The sequence below is a fragment of the Xiphophorus hellerii genome, chromosome 3 (genome assembly GCF_003331165.1).
Source record: "Xiphophorus hellerii strain 12219 chromosome 3, Xiphophorus_hellerii-4.1, whole genome shotgun sequence".
NCBI classification, from domain to species: Eukaryota; Metazoa; Chordata; class Actinopteri; order Cyprinodontiformes; family Poeciliidae; genus Xiphophorus; species Xiphophorus hellerii.
In genome coordinates this window covers 21,021,915-21,039,935 of record NC_045674.1, presented here as the reverse complement: position 1 = coordinate 21,039,935, position 18,021 = coordinate 21,021,915, and the positions used below count along the sequence as shown (strand labels likewise).

Genomic DNA, 18,021 nt, shown 5'->3' with positions numbered 1-18,021 from the left:
TGGTGCTTAATATAGCTAATCCACGACATGTGTAAAGGTATAGCCAACACTTTAATTTGGAATAGTTTTCTGTTGAACATTTGGGAATTCAGCTGAAGAAGCAGGCCAAAGCAGGGCCTTTTTTCCTCCCCCTTTTGACAGACACAGCAATAAAATTTACAATTCCGAGAGAGCAGAAGAGACTTCTTGGCGCCTCTCCCCGTACCTGGCGCGGCCCAGGACGAAGTCGTCCGCCCTTTGACTTAGATAAAAGCCAGACATCGGAGCTGAGATAGGGGGAGTCCCAGGATCTCTGGGTGTTGAGGAAGTTTCTAATTGGTCAAAGAACGGAACGCCTTGACTGCATATATTAAATAGGGAAACACCTCTTTCATTAAAAGTACAAGTCAGCAAGCCAACGGAGAGGTTTTTTTCATCTTTTCCTCCACATTTTGGGCGCCTTTGTCTGTCTTATGTGTTTCGTGTTGTCTGTTTTGTGTAGTCTGTATAAAATGTATATCTCTGTTCCTCTGCAGCTTTGTTGTTCATTGCTTTGTATGAGATTAAACTCTGTGATCTGTGACGTCAACACGTTGTGTTGTTTCGTTTTACCAGCACGCGGTCGCTGCACGTCGCTGCACGGAGAGCGTCACTCGCCAAGGACTCGGAAGATCCCGGGCAAGATTAAAGAGGAAAAGAGCCAAACGTTTTGTCCAAAGCTAGCATATAATGATCCTCATTTTTTAATAGAAGCTAGCTGTCCAGTACGTTGTACTTGTTCATCCTGCCAAAAGAGGAACAAAGTTCGTAAAGCATTCATCGGCCTCCTCCTTGTTTTTGCCCGCCAGCGGAGCGGAACCGATACGAGCTTGTTTACCAGAGACACGTGACCACATATCCACCTCCTTTTCATACAGGCCTTTAAATAAAGACCCGGACTAAAAATTCTCTTTTTATCCTGCATAGCGATGCTCGTCCATTTTAGAAAGGATAACCTATCTTTAATGGCTTTTGTATTTACAAGCATTTACCTGCAAGACAAAGAAAATGATTAGTGACCAAATGATCGCAGAAGGCCTACATTCAAAGACTCTGCTTCAGGCGGTCATTAACGTTAATCTGTGACGTGTGATTCGGGGTTTGAGTTTGCTGTATTCTTTTCTCTTGCTTTTAAGTCTTAAAGTTTAATTATTTTCAAAGCGACGCATCTCAGTTAAAATAAGTCATTAACAGCTTATACGCTACATAAGTATGCAGTTTATATGATGTAATTATACAAGCTAGTAGAATATTTTGTTTTCAGTTTTTACAAATATTGACGTGACAACGAAAAGACAAAGTGACTAAATTATCACAGATAACACATTCAAAGACTGTATAAAAAATACTGTGACGAAGATTTAAATATCTATTTCTGTATAGCAGCATCATAAATCTATATCAAATGTTACGTGACTATTGAAGTTTAGTCACATGACACAGATTGCCGTTGTTTAAAACCAATAATCTCCTGAGCCAATCAGAGTCCACATATCCTCCTCCTTACAGGTCTTTAAATAAAGACCCGGACCAAAAATTCTCTTTTTATCCTGCATACCGATGCTCGTCCATTTTAGAAAGGATAACCTATCTTTAATGGCTTTTGTATTTAGAAGCATTTACCTGCAAGACAAAGAAAATGATTAGTGACCAAATGATCGCAGAAGGCCTACATTCAAAGACTCTGCTTCAGGCGGTCATTGACGTCAATGTGTGACGTGTGCTTCCGGGTTTGAGTTACCTGAATGCGTTCCTCTTCCTTTTTTTTTTTTTTTTTTTTATTGACAATAAAGGGGTTTACAAAATAGCAGACTCAACGCAATGAGTAGCAAAACAGACAAGACAACAATGCCAGGGTGTTACATAGGAAGCACAAACAAAATGAAAAGCAAATAAATAAATAAAAAAGTTAACTTAGAAAGATGTTAAAGTGAGAGCACATATCCACTGTCTTAATTGCTTTTCTATTCCTTGAATACTGGAGAGATGTAATATATTGTTTGAATTCCACTTTAAAGGCTGAAAAGCGAGGTTTCTGATTTGAGAATTTAGATTTATGTATATGATATTTTGCGACTAATAAAATTAGATTGATAATATAAAAATGTTTGGTTTTGTTAGTGGGATAAGAGAAGAATCCAAACAATATATTTATATAAGTGAGGGAAAAGTTATCAAGAATTCTTTGGGAAATAAACGTACAAATATCTTGCCAGAAAATACAAGAGAAATAGCATGACCAGAATAAGTGACAGAGATCTTCTACATAGAGTTGGCAAAATGAACAGTTTGTGTCAATGTCTTTTTTGTATCGTTGAAGGAAAAATTTGCAGGGATAAAAACGATGGATTATCTTAAAAGACACTTCTTTGATTTTATTAATAATTAAATATTTAGATGGAAGACACCAGATTTTTTTCCAGTTCAGGTTGGGGGCAAAGTTATTCCAATAAGAGATAACATTAGGAACAGAGACGATGTCCTTCTGGAATAAGGCACGTACATCACGGTTGTTCTTTCGTTTTCTTGTGGAAAAACAGATTTGACCAACATTAGTGACAGCAGCGTCTAGACCTGGAGGAGTCAGAACAGAAGTTACAGAAGACTTAAGAAGCATCATAACACCAGATGGGATGGCATCAAAAACAAGTGCATATTCCTTTGGTGGTATGGGGAGACCAAACCTTTCTAGAAGTTCAGAATAAGACATTAAGACACCATCAGGTCTAAAAAGCTGCTGAACCAAGATGATTCCATGTTCAAACCAATTTTCCAAGAATAAAGATTTATGCTTGTACAAAATGTCTCCATTGTTCCAAATATAATATCGATGGGGTGAGAAATTATGCTTGTAAATTAGAGACCAGGAAAGAAGCATTTGTTTGTGAAAATTAGATAGCTTTATGGGTAGTTTTTCAATTTTGTAGTTGCAAAGGAGAATAAATTTAAGGCCACCAAGTTTTGAGAATAAATAGTTGGGTATAAAATTCCAGATTGAGGTTGGATTTTTGAGAAACTGTTTAATCCAGTTTATTTTGAATGTATTGTTTAAGGTTGAGAAATCAAGACAATTGAGGCCACCAAGTTCAAATGAGTTCATTAAGACTGATTTCCTGATATAATGAATCCTATTTTTCCATACAAATCTATAAAGCATTTTATCAATGATGTCAATTGTTTGTTTATTTACAGAAAGAGACAAAGCTGGATAAGTTAAACGGGAGATGCCTTCTGCTTTGGTTAGCAAAATTCTTCCTTGAATTGATAAATCTCTTTGAAGCCAAGAATTTAGTTTCTTTTGTACATTTTCTACAATAGGATTAAAGTTCAGAGCATTTCTAGAATCTTGATCTTTGTTGATCATTATGCCGAGATAAGTGACCGATTCTTTAACAGGAATATTATAAATAGAGGGTTTGTTACAATTTTTAAGGGCTAAAAGTTCACATTTATCAATGTTAAGGTAGAGTCCAGAGGCTCTAGAAAATTTCTCAACAATATTAATTGCTAAAGAAACCTGAGAAGCATCCTTTAAAAATAAAGTGGTATCGTCGGCTAGTTGACTAATTATAATATTTTTATCAGCAAAAGAGATACCTTTCAAATGGTTGAGTTTAATGAAATCTGAAAGTAATTGAGAGCAGATCAAAAAGAGGTATGGGGACAGCGGGCAACCTTGCCTCACACCTCGCTTTAGATCAAATCTGGGAGACGTACCAGCATGAAGCTTGATTGAACAGTTAGCATTTTTATACATGGTTTTGATTGCAGCACAAAAGTAAGGACCAAAACCAAATTTCTCTAATGTTTGAAAAACAAAATTATGCTCAATGGTGTCAAAGGCTTTACGGAAATCTAAAAATAATATAAGGCTGTCATCATGGCACAAATCTGCATAGTCAATCAGATCCAACACCAGCCTGATGTTGTTGGCTATATGTCTTTGTGTCATGAAACCATTTTGAGTTTCATCAATTATAAAGTTAAGAACACTTTTCATTCTCATCGCAAAAATTTGAGCTAGAATTTTATAGTCATTATTAAGAAGGCAGATTGGACGCCAATTATCAATCAGAAGGGGGTCTTTTTTAGGTTTGGGAATTAATGTCAAAAGGCCTTGACACAGAGTGGGAGGAAGAGTTTGGTTATCAATGCATTCTGCAAACAGCCGGTGGAGGAACGGGGCCAGTTGTTCTGCGAAGGTGATGTAGAATTCTGAAGTTAGGCCGTCAACTCCTGGAGATTTGTTGAGTTTTAGGTGCTTGATGGCAGACAGGACTTCAGCAGGAGATAGGGGACTATCACAGATATTCCTTTGGTCATCATTAATTGACTTAGTTTCAGTAAGATGTGTAAAGAAAATTTCAGATTCACATTTATTATAGTGTGATTCATACAACTCACTGTAGAAAGTAGAGCAATACTTTGCTATTGTTTGGGGATCATCAGTGATAAAGTTGTTAATGTTAAGTTTTTGAATTGAGTTGAATTGACCACGGGTTCTTTCTAATTGAAAGAAATACGCAGTGTTTTGTTCCCCTTCCTCCAGCCATTTCCTTCTCGATCTCACAAAAGCCCCCTCTGCTTTCCTTCTGTATATTTCATTTAATTTATTTTGTTGAATGATTAAATCCTTTAAGTCATTTTCAGATAAATTTTCAGGTGAGATTTGAGTAATTTCAGTTATTCTGGATATTACATTTGTTTCTTCATCTCTCCTGGATTTAGATAGAGAGGCACCAAACTCTCTGAAATATTTTGTAACTTCAAATTTAAGGAGTTCCCAATTTCTAGAGAAATTGTTATTAATTAAGGCTTTTTTCCAGAAATGGTTTATTAATAATTTGACTTTATCAATTACTAGCACATTTTTTAAGATGGAATTATTAAGTTTCCAATAAGAACTTTTGAATGTGGGAGTAATGTTAGGACAGAATGAGGCAATCAATGATATTGCTTTGTGATCAGTTAAAGGTGTTGTTAATATTCTAGGAGTAATGTTATTCTTATGTAAGCAATCAGAAACTAACCAGTAATCTATGCGAGACATTAATGAGTGAGGCTTATTAGACCATGTGTAAGCTCTAGAGACAGGGTTTTTTTCCCTCCATATGTCTATGAGATTAAATTTTTGTATAAAAGAGGACAAGTTAATAGAAGAAGTATTATTAACACTTGGAGGCCATCGATCTAGGGAGCTGTTCAAAGCAACGTTGAAATCTCCACCCATTAAAAGAAGAGCATTTGGGTATTTTGATAACCAGTGTAAAAAGCTAGATTCTAATCTATCAAGTAAAAAATCATTTTCAGGTTTTGAATTATATCCATATACATTGGCAAGAAGGGTAATATAGTTGTTGATATTCAGGATTAAAATTATATAGTGGCCATTAGGATCACTTTCTGAGTGTAGAACAGAACCATTAAAGTTGTTTTTTAAAATAGTAACCCCTGCTGATCTTTCTGAGCCATGAGAAAACCATAACTCATTTCCCCATTGAGTTTTCCAAAAGGATGCATCATTTGCTACACTATGTGACTCTTGAAAAAAACAAAAATCAGACTTTTGTTGTTTGGCAAATAAAAATAAAGCTTTTCGTTTAACATTTTCTCTTAAACCCCTGGCATTTAATGAGAAGATTGAAAGGGACAATGTAGGATAAGTGGACACAGAAAACAACCTACAGACCCGGAATGGTGTAATTTAAACCATGAACAGAATGGAGCTAAGGTGATTTAGAATGTCAGATACTAAGACTTAGAAGAAGCTTGCAGTTTGGAACAGTATAGCTGCATTAATAACTATCAAGGACAATAAATTCAAAATGATATGAAAAGTGCTGAAATGCACAGCAAAGCAGAGACTGTACTTAACAACATAGTAAATACACTTAGCAAAGCACAGTCAAACCAGAATTCAATAAACATATAATTATTTTTTAAACATAGAGTGAATTAAGATAATGTAAATAGGCAAACTGCCTTCCAGAATTAGAAGATAGAAAAGGAACCAAATATTAAGTGTGTAGGCTTTGTAGGTGACCAACTGAGCAGAACCTGTGATCATGCCTATGAAGGGCTTGTTGTGTCCATAAGGACAGGAATGACATTCTGTCCAGTTGGGGACAGCGGTGACTTGATTTCTTTTCCCTCAATGATCACACGGACTCCAGCAAAATGGGCTTTTTTTCCTTCTTTCCGGGCTGCATCAATTAATGGCCACAGTTTTTCTCGCTGAGCCTTGTCAGCTGTGGTGAGATCCTCTGTAAACCTCAGCCTGTTTTCCTTCAGAAAGCTGCTGCTCTTGGCCATTTTCCATACCAGGTCGCGGGATGATCTGTTGGTGAAGCGGATCATAGTGGTTCTCGGCGCCCTCTGTTGGTCGTTGAAGCGACCCAGACGATGAGCGATGTCAATACTTTCTTTCATCTTTACCTGGTTCTCTCCAACAACAGCACAGCAGATGTCGCTAACTTTGGCTCTGATGTTTTCATGCTTATCTTCTGGGATTCCGTGTAGCCTTAAATTCCATCTACGTTGGTATCGTTCAGTTTCGTTTATTCTCATTTCTACTTCAGCCATTTTCTGCACAGTGTTTTCCGATATGGAGCTCACAGCTTTCACGTCGGATTTTAGCGTTTCAATTTCCGTAAAAATGAAGTCAATTGACTTCTTCAGAGCATCGATGCTAACGGTGTTACAGCTGACCATATTTTCTAATTTATCAGAGCGATCATTGATTATCTTAGCGATGTTGTCTTGTAATTGAAAGAGAGACAAGTCACCTTTTAGTTTCTTTTCCTCTGGTTTAGCAGGGGTATCTGGGTCAGAATCCAGTAGAGGAGACAGATCAGGGCTCTGTCTGTCCATGGAACCAATATAGTTATGATCGGAGGCAGGGATACCTGCAGCTGGATCAGATGGGGAGCAAATCCGGGGACCACTAGCTGCAGTCGATGACATCGTGTCTTGGTGCAAGTCTGAAGCTATAGATTTAGATTTAGATTTCCCTTTCTCTTTTCTTTTAAGGCTGTGCTCCGATCGTTGCATCGTAGTATACGTTGATCTGGAAGATGACCGTTGAACCCAGAGGTTAGCTTGTTAGCTCCTAGTCTTTTCTCGTCCTTGATCGCAGTCTTAACAACAATGTGACTCTTGATCAGGTTGAATAGAACAAACATAGAAGTTACAGACATTCCTGGATCAAAAAGAGAGCATTATGTTGGCAAGGAGGACTGAAAATTGAAATCTGTGTCTCAGCTACATCACACAGCGACTGGTCCGGTCGCCATCTTGGTCCCGAACCTTCCTCTTCCTTTTTAGTCTTAAGGTTTAATGAATTTGACGGTCATTGACGTCAATGTGTGACGTGTGCTTCCGGGTTTGAGTTACCTGAATGCGTTCCTCTTCCTTTTTAGTCTTAAGGTTTAATTATTTTGACGGTCATTGACGTCAATGTGTGACGTGTGATTCGGGCTTTGAGTTTGCTGTATTCTTTCCTCTTCCTTTTTAGTCTTAAAGTGTAATTATTTTCAAAGCAAACATCTCAGTTAAAACAAGTCATTAACTGCTTATACAGTACATAAGTATGAATTTTATTTAATATAATTATACTTTAAATAAGCTAGTAGAATATTTAGTTTTTTGGTTTTACAAAAGACAGAGTGACTAAATAATCGCAGATAATATACATGCAAAGACTGTATAAAAAATACTCTGATGAAGATTTAAATATCTATTTCTATATAGCAACATCATATATCTATATCACATATCATGCGACTATTAAAGTTTAGTCAAACGACACATATTGCCGTCAGTTAAAACAATAACCTGCTATTACAGGCCCAGCCTTTCCCGAGGGGGCAGTAGAGAGCAACGTGCAGGTGGTGGGAGGAAGAAGAAGAGCGAGAAAAGTGTCCGGTTGTTGTGAGGAGCTCAGCGTGTTAGTTTCAGGGAAGCTAGCTGTCCAGTACGTTGTACTTGTTCATCCTGCCAAAAGAGGAACAAAGTTCGTAAAGCATTCATCGGCCTCCTCCTTGTTTTTGCCCGCCAGCGGAGCGGAACCGATACGAGCTTGTTTACCAGAGACACGTGACCACATATCCACCTCCTTTTCATACAGGCCTTTAAATAAAGACCCGGACTAAAAATTCTCTTTTTATCCTGCATAGCGATGCTCGTCCATTTTAGAAAGGATAACCTATCTTTAATGGCTTTTGTATTTACAAGCATTTACCTGCAAGACAAAGAAAATGATTAGTGACCAAATGATCGCAGAAGGCCTACATTCAAAGACTCTGCTTCAGGCGGTCATTAACGTTAATCTGTGACGTGTGATTCGGGGTTTGAGTTTGCTGTATTCTTTTCTCTTGCTTTTAAGTCTTAAAGTTTAATTATTTTCAAAGCGACGCATCTCAGTTAAAATAAGTCATTAACAGCTTATACGCTACATAAGTATGTAGTTTATATGATGTAATTATACAAGCTAGTAGAATATTTTGTTTTCAGTTTTTACAAATATTGACGTGACAACGAAAAGACAAAGTGACTAAATTATCACAGATAACACATTCAAAGACTGTATAAAAAATACTGTGACGAAGATTTAAATATCTATTTCTGTATAGCAGCATCATAAATCTATATCAAATGTTACGTGACTATTGAAGTTTAGTCACATGACACAGATTGCCGTTGTTTAAAACCAATAATCTCCTGAGCCAATCAGAGTCCACATATCCTCCTCCTTACAGGTCTTTAAATAAAGACCCGGACCAAAAATTCTCTTTTTATCCTGCATACCGATGCTCGTCCATTTTAGAAAGGATAACCTATCTTTAATGGCTTTTGTATTTAGAAGCATTTACCTGCAAGACAAAGAAAATGATTAGTGACCAAATGATCGCAGAAGGCCTACATTCAAAGACTCTGCTTCAGGCGGTCATTGACGTCAATGTGTGACGTGTGCTTCCGGGTTTGAGTTACCTGAATGCGTTCCTCTTCCTTTTTAGTCTTAAGGTTTAATGAATTTGACGGTCATTGACGTCAATGTGTGACGTGTGCTTCCGGGTTTGAGTTACCTGAATGCGTTCCTCTTCCTTTTTAGTCTTAAGGTTTAATTATTTTGACGGTCATTGACGTCAATGTGTGACGTGTGATTCGGGCTTTGAGTTTGCTGTATTCTTTCCTCTTCCTTTTTAGTCTTAAAGTGTAATTATTTTCAAAGCAAACATCTCAGTTAAAACAAGTCATTAACTGCTTATACAGTACATAAGTATGAATTTTATTTAATATAATTATACTTTAAATAAGCTAGTAGAATATTTAGTTTTTTGTTTTTACAAAAGACAGAGTGACTAAATAATCGCAGATAATATACATTCAAAGACTGTATAAAAAATACTCTGATGAAGATTTAAATATCTATTTCTATATAGTGTAAAGAAAATAATTATTGTTTGGTGCTTAATACAGCTAATCCACGACATGTGTAAAGGTATAGCCAACACTCTTATTTGGAACAGTTTTCTGTTGAACATTTGGGAATTCAGCTGAAGAAGCAGGCCAAAGCAGGGCCTTTTTTCCTCCCCCGCTGACAGACACAAAGCTATAAAATTTACACTCTGATAGGAGTTACAGACTCTTTGGCGCCTCTCCCTCGTACCTGGCGCGGCCCAAGACGAAGTCGCCCGCCCTTTCACTTAGATAAAAGCCAGACATCGGAGCTGAGATGGGGGAAGTCCCAGGATCTCTGGGTGTTGAGGGAGTCTCTGAGTGGTCAAAGAACGGAACGCCTTGACTGCATATATTAAATAGGGAAACACCTTTTAGTTTATAATTCCAGGTCCGTACCCGAGACCGGAGAGTTTTTTTCCATCTTTTTACTCCACGTGGGCGCCTTTGTCTGTCTTATGTGTTTCGTGTGTCTTCCCTTGTGTGTCTTATTTTTATGAGAAAATGCATATCTCTGTTCCTCTGCAGCTTTGTTGTCGATTGCTTTGTATGAGATTAAACTCTGTGATCTGTGACGTCAACACGCTTTGTTGTTGTTTCGTTTTGGCAGCACGCGGTCGCTGCACGGCGCACACGGAGAACGCCGTCGCTCGCCAAGGACTCGGAAGAAAAAGGAGGAAAAGAGCCAAACGTTTTGTCCAAAGCTAGCATTAAATGATCTTCTTTTTTAATATTTGGGGGCTTCGTCCGGTTCTGGAATCTTGGCGGGTGGCGGTCTCTCCCCGATCGGCTCGACGGCTTGATGCGGTAAGATACAATTTGATTATTTTTTGGTCGTCTGTGACCGGGCCGGCGTGACTTGTCGTAGCCAGCTGCAGGAGAGGATAGGTTGTTTCTACAAGAGTTTGTTGACTTATATTTGGATTAAAAAGGCTGGAACGCTTGTCTGAGGTAGACTTTGACAATGGTGTGTGGTACACTGTTTGGAAAATACACTTACAGTGAATCGTGGCGGATTCAGACGTAGGATTTTGCGCTCCCTCCGTCGTAAAAGCTGGGTTTTCTTAGTTTATGTCTTTTTCCCGGGAGATCCATGACTGTGCTCCTTAAAGAAAGAAATTTAGCGATTGTGTATTTAGAATAACCTGGGGTAGGTTTATTGAGTGTTTGGTACACTTTATTAGTGTTTGGTACACTTTAAAAATAGCTTGCGGGAAGCTTTGGAAATGGCCTGCGGTAGGCTTTAGGAATCAAGTATTAGTGTGGGGTACACTTTAAAATAATCTGAGGTAGATTTTGAGAGATAATCTGAGGTAGATTTTGAGAAATAGTCTGAGGTAGACTGTTAAGGAATCAAGTACGATAGTCTGCGGTAGACTTCAAAATAATTTGCGGGAAGCTACAAGAGCTTGCGGGCTTTCTCGGTAGTGTGTGGTACACTTTAAAATAGTTTGCGGGACGTTTTGGAACATAGTCTGCGGTAGGCTTTAGATTTTGAAAATAGTCTGGGATAGACTTTGATTATTTTTCCCCTCTGTCTCGTACGTTCGTCTGAAACCGGGTTTGTTCTCCAGAGCTCTGGGTGTGTGCGTGTGTATGCGTTAATTGCTTTATGTGTGTGGAACGCTGTGTTTGAAAAGCGCTGTTTGAGTGAATGTGACTTGCTTTTGCTGCGTTTTATTGTAAAGTTATTATGGACACTGAGTTGCGACACGTGCTGTACGCTATTTTATGGTCGGGGTTCGTTGAAGAGTCGTAACGGGGAAAGTAGAACGATGGCGAACACGTGGTCGTTTAGTTTAAAAATAAATAAATAAATAAAATAAGAGATAAGTAAATAAAACTGGTACCAGAAAACAAAATTATTGGTTGTGGTTTAATTTTCACATAACTTTGAGAGGTCTCTTTTAAACGTGCACGGGGATTTGAAAAGGCTCCTGAAGATTGGAGTTTACTATTAATTAAATTGACACATTAAAATAGATTAATAAAACATTGGACAATTCCTGAAGCTTCAGTAAATTTCATATAAACTTCAGTAAAATTGATATAAATTACAGTAAAATTTGATAGAATAATGACCTCAGACTGACACTTGGGGACTGATGAAATTCTGACTGACTATAAACCTGGCCAGATGTGTTGTGTTCTGTGTTTTTTGTAATGTGCTTTGTGTTTTTGTTTGTGTTACATTTCATGTTGGTGTGAAAGAGTGTGTGATTGGAGATAAAATACCACTGGGTATTTTATGTCATATAAATACAGAATCTTTTTTAGTGCTGTTTCATGGTGCACAATTTCCAGTTTTAGGACACCCTATGTGTTAGACTGGACTAAATTATTAATATTAAGCGATAACAAATTGAAAACAAATTATGGGTTCTCCGGTTAAATAAATGAATAATTAAATAAATAAATAAAGAAAGAAAGAATAAGCCAAGAAAATTAGGTCACAGAGGATTGTAGAAATGCTGTCTTGGCAAATTAATAGATAAATACACACAAGATTGGGTAGAGAAATAAATAAACTAAAAGTATATAGCATTGATGACTAAAATATTAGCTTAAATGTTAAGTATTCCTTTTAGGCTGACGAGGAAGTAGTGAAATAGAATGAATTACAATGAGTAAAATAGGACTTTTTTTCATGAGTTGAGGATAAGAAAAAACGAAGATTTTTAGAGAAACAGGCTCTAACTGTAAGAGGTAATTGTTCAGATAACAACAAACTGCAATATACAACTGACTCTAGATATTTTCACGATCAGTCTTTTTCAAACAGACCAAAACTTTAAGATAGATAAAATATTGTTAAATCTACAGGACTTACGGATAATTAGACAGGATAAATTAGTAGTCACTCTCTTGTTAAATAGAAATTGATTTAATATAGAAAGGTTTGCTAAAATTTATAAGATTGGTTGTTGAAGGATAACATTAAGTTTGAAATAACTTATTGATTAATAAAAAAGATCATATGGAACTATTGTAGAGAATCAATATTAAACTGTAATACGAGATGATTAAATACTGCCTATAGACAGACGAGAGGGCTTCGAATAAAATAAAATAAGAAAATTAAGTAAAATAAATACATAGAACAAAACAAGAAGAAGCGACAAGTATGTTTATTTAAGATATATCTTGTGAAATCTAAATATGAGGATTTAATTAATTTTAGAGAGTCATACATAAGACAGAATTTTGATGCTGTTTGGTTTCCCAGCTTTAGTGAAACATTTTCTCTTTCAAGTAGATAGTTTAAACAAGCACATACATAGTGAGCAAGGAATAATGTGGAAAATGTTAAATATAAGTCTGTAGCATTGAAACACTGAGTCGACTGTCACACACAGACACTCTTGGTAATGATTTTCTGTTTTCTTTTCATATTACTTTATATATTCAGTAGTGAGTAGTTTAGGATTTTATCTTTACATTTCTTTTCATTAGTCTGACTTTTTATTTGGCTATTTGTGTCAGTTCTTTGTCTATTTTGTTAAATATAACAAATTACTTTCTTTCTTTTGAGTTATCAGTTTCCTCTGGACCCGTTCACCAGGGGATAGGGAACTTTGGTCTTTAGTTTAATTTCTTTCATTTGTAGATTTGGTTATATTCGGACCAGTATTTCTCGAAATTTATCATTTTTAGATTTTCTCAACTAAGACTATATTTTCAATTTTTTCAATGTCTCTCTGGCCGGTTTATGCAACACTTTCACAGAGTCTTAATTGGTAAACATGTTTTGTCAAACGCTAGTGAAAAGTTTTGAGAAGCTTGTAAAATGACTTATTTGACAATCATAACAGTAATGTCCTTTACAACTGTAATGTGAAGTATTTTGGGAAAATAGCAATTTTGAAGGTTTAAAGCATGCAGAATGAATTGTTCTGTTTGATTTTTGAAAGGTTTATTTTTTGGGACAAAAGGCAGCCTTAAATTTGGGTAGTATTTTTCAGTAAAATAATAATCCTGTTTCATCATCATCGTTATTTCACATAATAGAAATATGATACATTAGCCAGTAATGTATCATACAGGGGGGAGAATATGTTACGGATTTATTTTTATTTTTATATTACTTACGTAATTTACTGAAACTTTTATTACTTAAACAAATTTTTTGAAGAACATGTCTGATCTGTGTTACACATAAAAGTGAAACGAAAATATGGTCTGGTATTATATGTGCTTATTTTAAATGGATTTGAGTTGTTCTCCATTAAAAGATTTTCTGACAATGGGCTAAGGTATGTTGAAACAATAGATAACAAATTTATAGTGATAATGAAGCATAGTTTGGTTAATTAACTTGGGAAAATAATTATAGAAATTAAAATATTATTGTGTCAGCCATTTTCAGAGCATTAATTTAATGGAGCATGAATGTTTTAAGAAATGTTTTGAAGAAGCTGTTATTGATTAAAGTTATCACTAATCAGGAAAAGTACACAGGTGGGATTATAATGATTTTTCTAAATTTGATTTTGATTTTTTGATTTACAAACATTTAAAACGATTTCGAATAAAACTTTAAATTCGACGACAAGTATAAGCCTAGGTACAATTGGTGTATTTTGAAAATGTCTGGATTTGTTTCATTATAATTTCTCCAAGTCTAACTTTTGAATTTTGTTTAAGGAACGCATGTAAAATGATTTAGACAAACAACCAGTAAGATCTAGTTTGTTCTGTAAAAGTAATTTAAACTGGACTGTTAATTTATATTGATATTCATTTTTTTGATGGTAAATGTAAGCTTTACAACTACATTTTTAAGTTTTTGTTATTGTTTTGTTTCGTTTGTTTAATCCTATTTTTACAAGATTGGTTTAAGAAAAGATCTGCATATGTTTAACATTCTGGCAAAATGTTACTTTGGAAACATGTCTTTTGAAGCAAATGATTACAGGGTTTTGGTGTTTTCCATCGGTTAGGAGCTATAGTATATTATAATAGAAACGTAAATTGAGGGGATCACATCCACTACTTGATGAGCAGAACTGGACAAACTGGGAGATAAGGCTTCATGGGATGAGTTGCTCATGGTTTTTACACACAGACTGCCCTGGAGCTCCGAGCTCCAGGTGGAACTCTGGACTCTGTCATACAAGCTGTGTCATGCGAGGCGGGGTGGGGCTGCTTGGAGAAGCGGCTTCACACTTATTTCGAAGATAACAGCCACAGAGCCACGAGCGTTGGAGGATTCACTTGAACACAAAGTGAATTGAAGATGTTTGTGTTGAATTACACAAATGAATGATGCCTTTGGATAAATCTGATCTCTGTTTTGTCATTATAGTTTTGCAGCTGGTTTCCTGGTGCCCTGCGGATGTGGTCTCCTTCAAAGTCTGCGTTCTTTGATAAAAAGGATTAAAATAATTTCCCTGGATGGAAAATAACAAAACAAATTTATTTTTAGGTGAAACCGTCGTTTGATTATGCTGACAATGATGAAGATGATATTAAAGAATGTTGTAATTGTGTTTCTGATGCTAATGAAATTCATGTTGAACACAAAATGTCTGTGTAATGACCTGTGACAGGTCGTTTCTTGAGGTTTCCAGTCGAAGAAGATCAGCCTGCAAGAGGATCATCATTAACTTTTTATTGCGTGTTTTTCGTTCGTTGTGAACTCTGAAAAGGACTTTCGTTTCGTTTTTTGCGCGCATTTTTTTTGAACATTTCCTGACGAAGACTTCGTATTTTTTGAGAGACTGTCGATGGACATTTGAAAAAAAAAAAAAAAAAACAGAAAAAGACGAACAGCAGATTGTAATTTTGTGTCTTTCTCATTTGATAGATTGTAATTTTGTGGTGAATGTTGTCTTTTAAGTTGCAGAGCATTTCTTCCTGATTTTCTATGTATGTCCCAGCTTTATGTTTTATTTTTGTTTTACACTTTGGGTTTTTGTTTGTCCTGTGTTTTTGGGTGTTTTGTGATAATTTTGTTTTATGATTTTACATTTCTGTAAGGATAAGTCGTTCTTACCCTTGGGTTTTGTTTGAAAAGGGGGAACTGTATATAATTAGGTTACGTAAACCTTTTGTTTTCTATTTTTTTGTTTTGTTTTATTTTTTAATACATAGTTTTGGTTCTGTATTAGAAGGCTTAATCAATTTTTATTGAGGTCTTTTGATTAAGACCTCAAAAGGGGGAACTGTAAAGAAAATAATTATTGTTTGGTGCTTAATACAGCTAATCCACGACATGTGTAAAGGTATAGCCAACACTCTTATTTGGAACAGTTTTCTGTTGAACATTTGGGAATTCAGCTGAAGAAGCAGGCCAAAGCAGGGCCTTTTTTCCTCCCCCGCTGACAGACACAAAGCTATAAAATTTACACTCTGATAGGAGTTACAGACTCTTTGGCGCCTCTCCCTCGTACCTGGCGCGGCCCAAGACGAAGTCGCCCGAACGCCTTGACTGCATATATTAAATAGGGAAACACCTTTTAGTTTATAATTCCAGGTCCGTACCCGAGACCGGAGAGTTTTTTTCCATCTTTTTACTCCACGTGGGCGCCTTTGTCTGTCTTATGTGTTTCGTGTGTCTTCCCTTGTGTGTCTTATTTTTATGAGAAAATGCATATCTCTGTTCCTCTGCAGCTTTGTTGTCGATTGCTTTGTATGAGATTAAACTCTGTGATCTGTGACGTCAACACGCTTTGTTGTTGTTTCGTTTTGGCAGCACGCGGTCGCTGCACGGCGCACACGGAGAACGCCGTCGCTCGCCAAGGACTCGGAAGAAAAAGGAGGAAAAGAGCCAAACGTTTTGTCCAAAGCTAGCATTAAATGATCTTCTTTTTTAATAATAGCAACATCATATATCTATATCACATATCATGCGACTATTAAAGTTTAGTCAAACGACACATATTGCCGTCAGTTAAAACAATAACCTGCTATTACAGGCCCAGCCTTTCCCGAGGGGGCAGTAGAGAGCAACGTGCAGGTGGTGGGAGGAAGAAGAAGAGCGAGAAAAGTGTCCGGTTGTTGTGAGGAGCTCAGTGTGTTAGTTTCAGGGAAGCTAGCTGTCCAGTACGTTGTACTTGTTCATCCTGCCAAAAGAGGAACAAAGTTCGTAAAGCATTCATCGGCCTCCTCCTTGTTTTTGCCCGCCAGCGGAGCGGAACCGATACGAGCTTGTTTACCAGAGACACGTGACCACATATCCACCTCCTTTTCATACAGGCCTTTAAATAAAGACCCGGACTAAAAATTCTCTTTTTATCCTGCATAGCGATGCTCGTCCATTTTAGAAAGGATAACCTATCTTTAATGGCTTTTGTATTTACAAGCATTTACCTGCAAGACAAAGAAAATGATTAGTGACCAAATGATCGCAGAAGGCCTACATTCAAAGACTCTGCTTCAGGCGGTCATTAACGTTAATCTGTGACGTGTGATTCGGGGTTTGAGTTTGCTGTATTCTTTTCTCTTGCTTTTAAGTCTTAAAGTTTAATTATTTTCAAAGCGACGCATCTCAGTTAAAATAAGTCATTAACAGCTTATACGCTACATAAGTATGCATTTTATATGATGTAATTATACAAGCTAGTAGAATATTTTGTTTTCAGTTTTTACAAATATTGACGTGACAACGAAAAGACAAAGTGACTAAATTATCACAGATAACACATTCAAAGACTGTATAAAAAATACTGTGACGAAGATTTAAATATCTATTTCTGTATAGCAGCATCATAAATCTATATCAAATGTTACGTGACTATTGAAGTTTAGTCACATGACACAGATTGCCGTTGTTTAAAACCAATAATCTCCTGAGCCAATCAGAGTCCACATATCCTCCTCCTTACAGGTCTTTAAATAAAGACCCGGACCAAAAATTCTCTTTTTATCCTGCGTACCGATGCTCGTCCATTTTAGAAAGGATAACCTATCTTTAATGGCTTTTGTATTTAGAAGCATTTACCTGCAAGACAAAGAAAATGATTAGTGACCAAATGATCGCAGAAGGCCTACATTCAAAGACTCTGCTTCAGGCGGTCATTGACGTCAATGTGTGACGTGTGCTTCCGGGTTTGAGTTACCTGAATGCGTTCCTCTTCCTTTTTAGTCTTAAGGTTTAATGAATTTGACGGTCATTGACGTCAATGTGTGACGTGTGCTTCCGGGTTTGAGTTACCTGAATGCGTTCCTCTTCCTTTTTAGTCTTAAGGTTTAATTATTTTGACGGTCATTGACGTCAATGTGTGACGTGTGATTCGGGCTTTGAGTTTGCTGTATTCTTTCCTCTTCCTTTTTAGTCTTAAAGTGTAATTATTTTCAAAGCAAACATCTCAGTTAAAACAAGTCATTAACTGCTTATACAGTACATAAGTATGAATTTTATTTAATATAATTATACTTTAAATAAGCTAGTAGAATATTTAGTTTTTGTTTTTACAAAAGACAGAGTGACTAAATAATCGCAGATAATATACATTCAAAGAAAGTATAAAAAATACTCTGATGAAGATTTAAATATCTATTTCTATATAGCAACATCATATATCTATATCACATATCATGCGACTA

The 18,021-nt window shown here is 36.4% G+C and overlaps 1 long non-coding RNA gene across 1 annotated transcript; it reads right to left on the bottom strand.

The window, feature by feature from the left end:
* Nucleotides 1-299: 299 nt before the first annotated feature.
* On the bottom strand, nucleotides 300-15,998 carry LOC116717752 (uncharacterized). Its single transcript, XR_004338800.1, has 3 exons — nucleotides 15,906-15,998; nucleotides 7,324-7,329; nucleotides 300-335 (listed from the first exon to the last, which is right to left on the bottom strand). It is a non-coding gene; the product is annotated as an uncharacterized LOC116717752 (long non-coding RNA).
* Nucleotides 15,999-18,021: the final 2,023 nt, after the last annotated feature.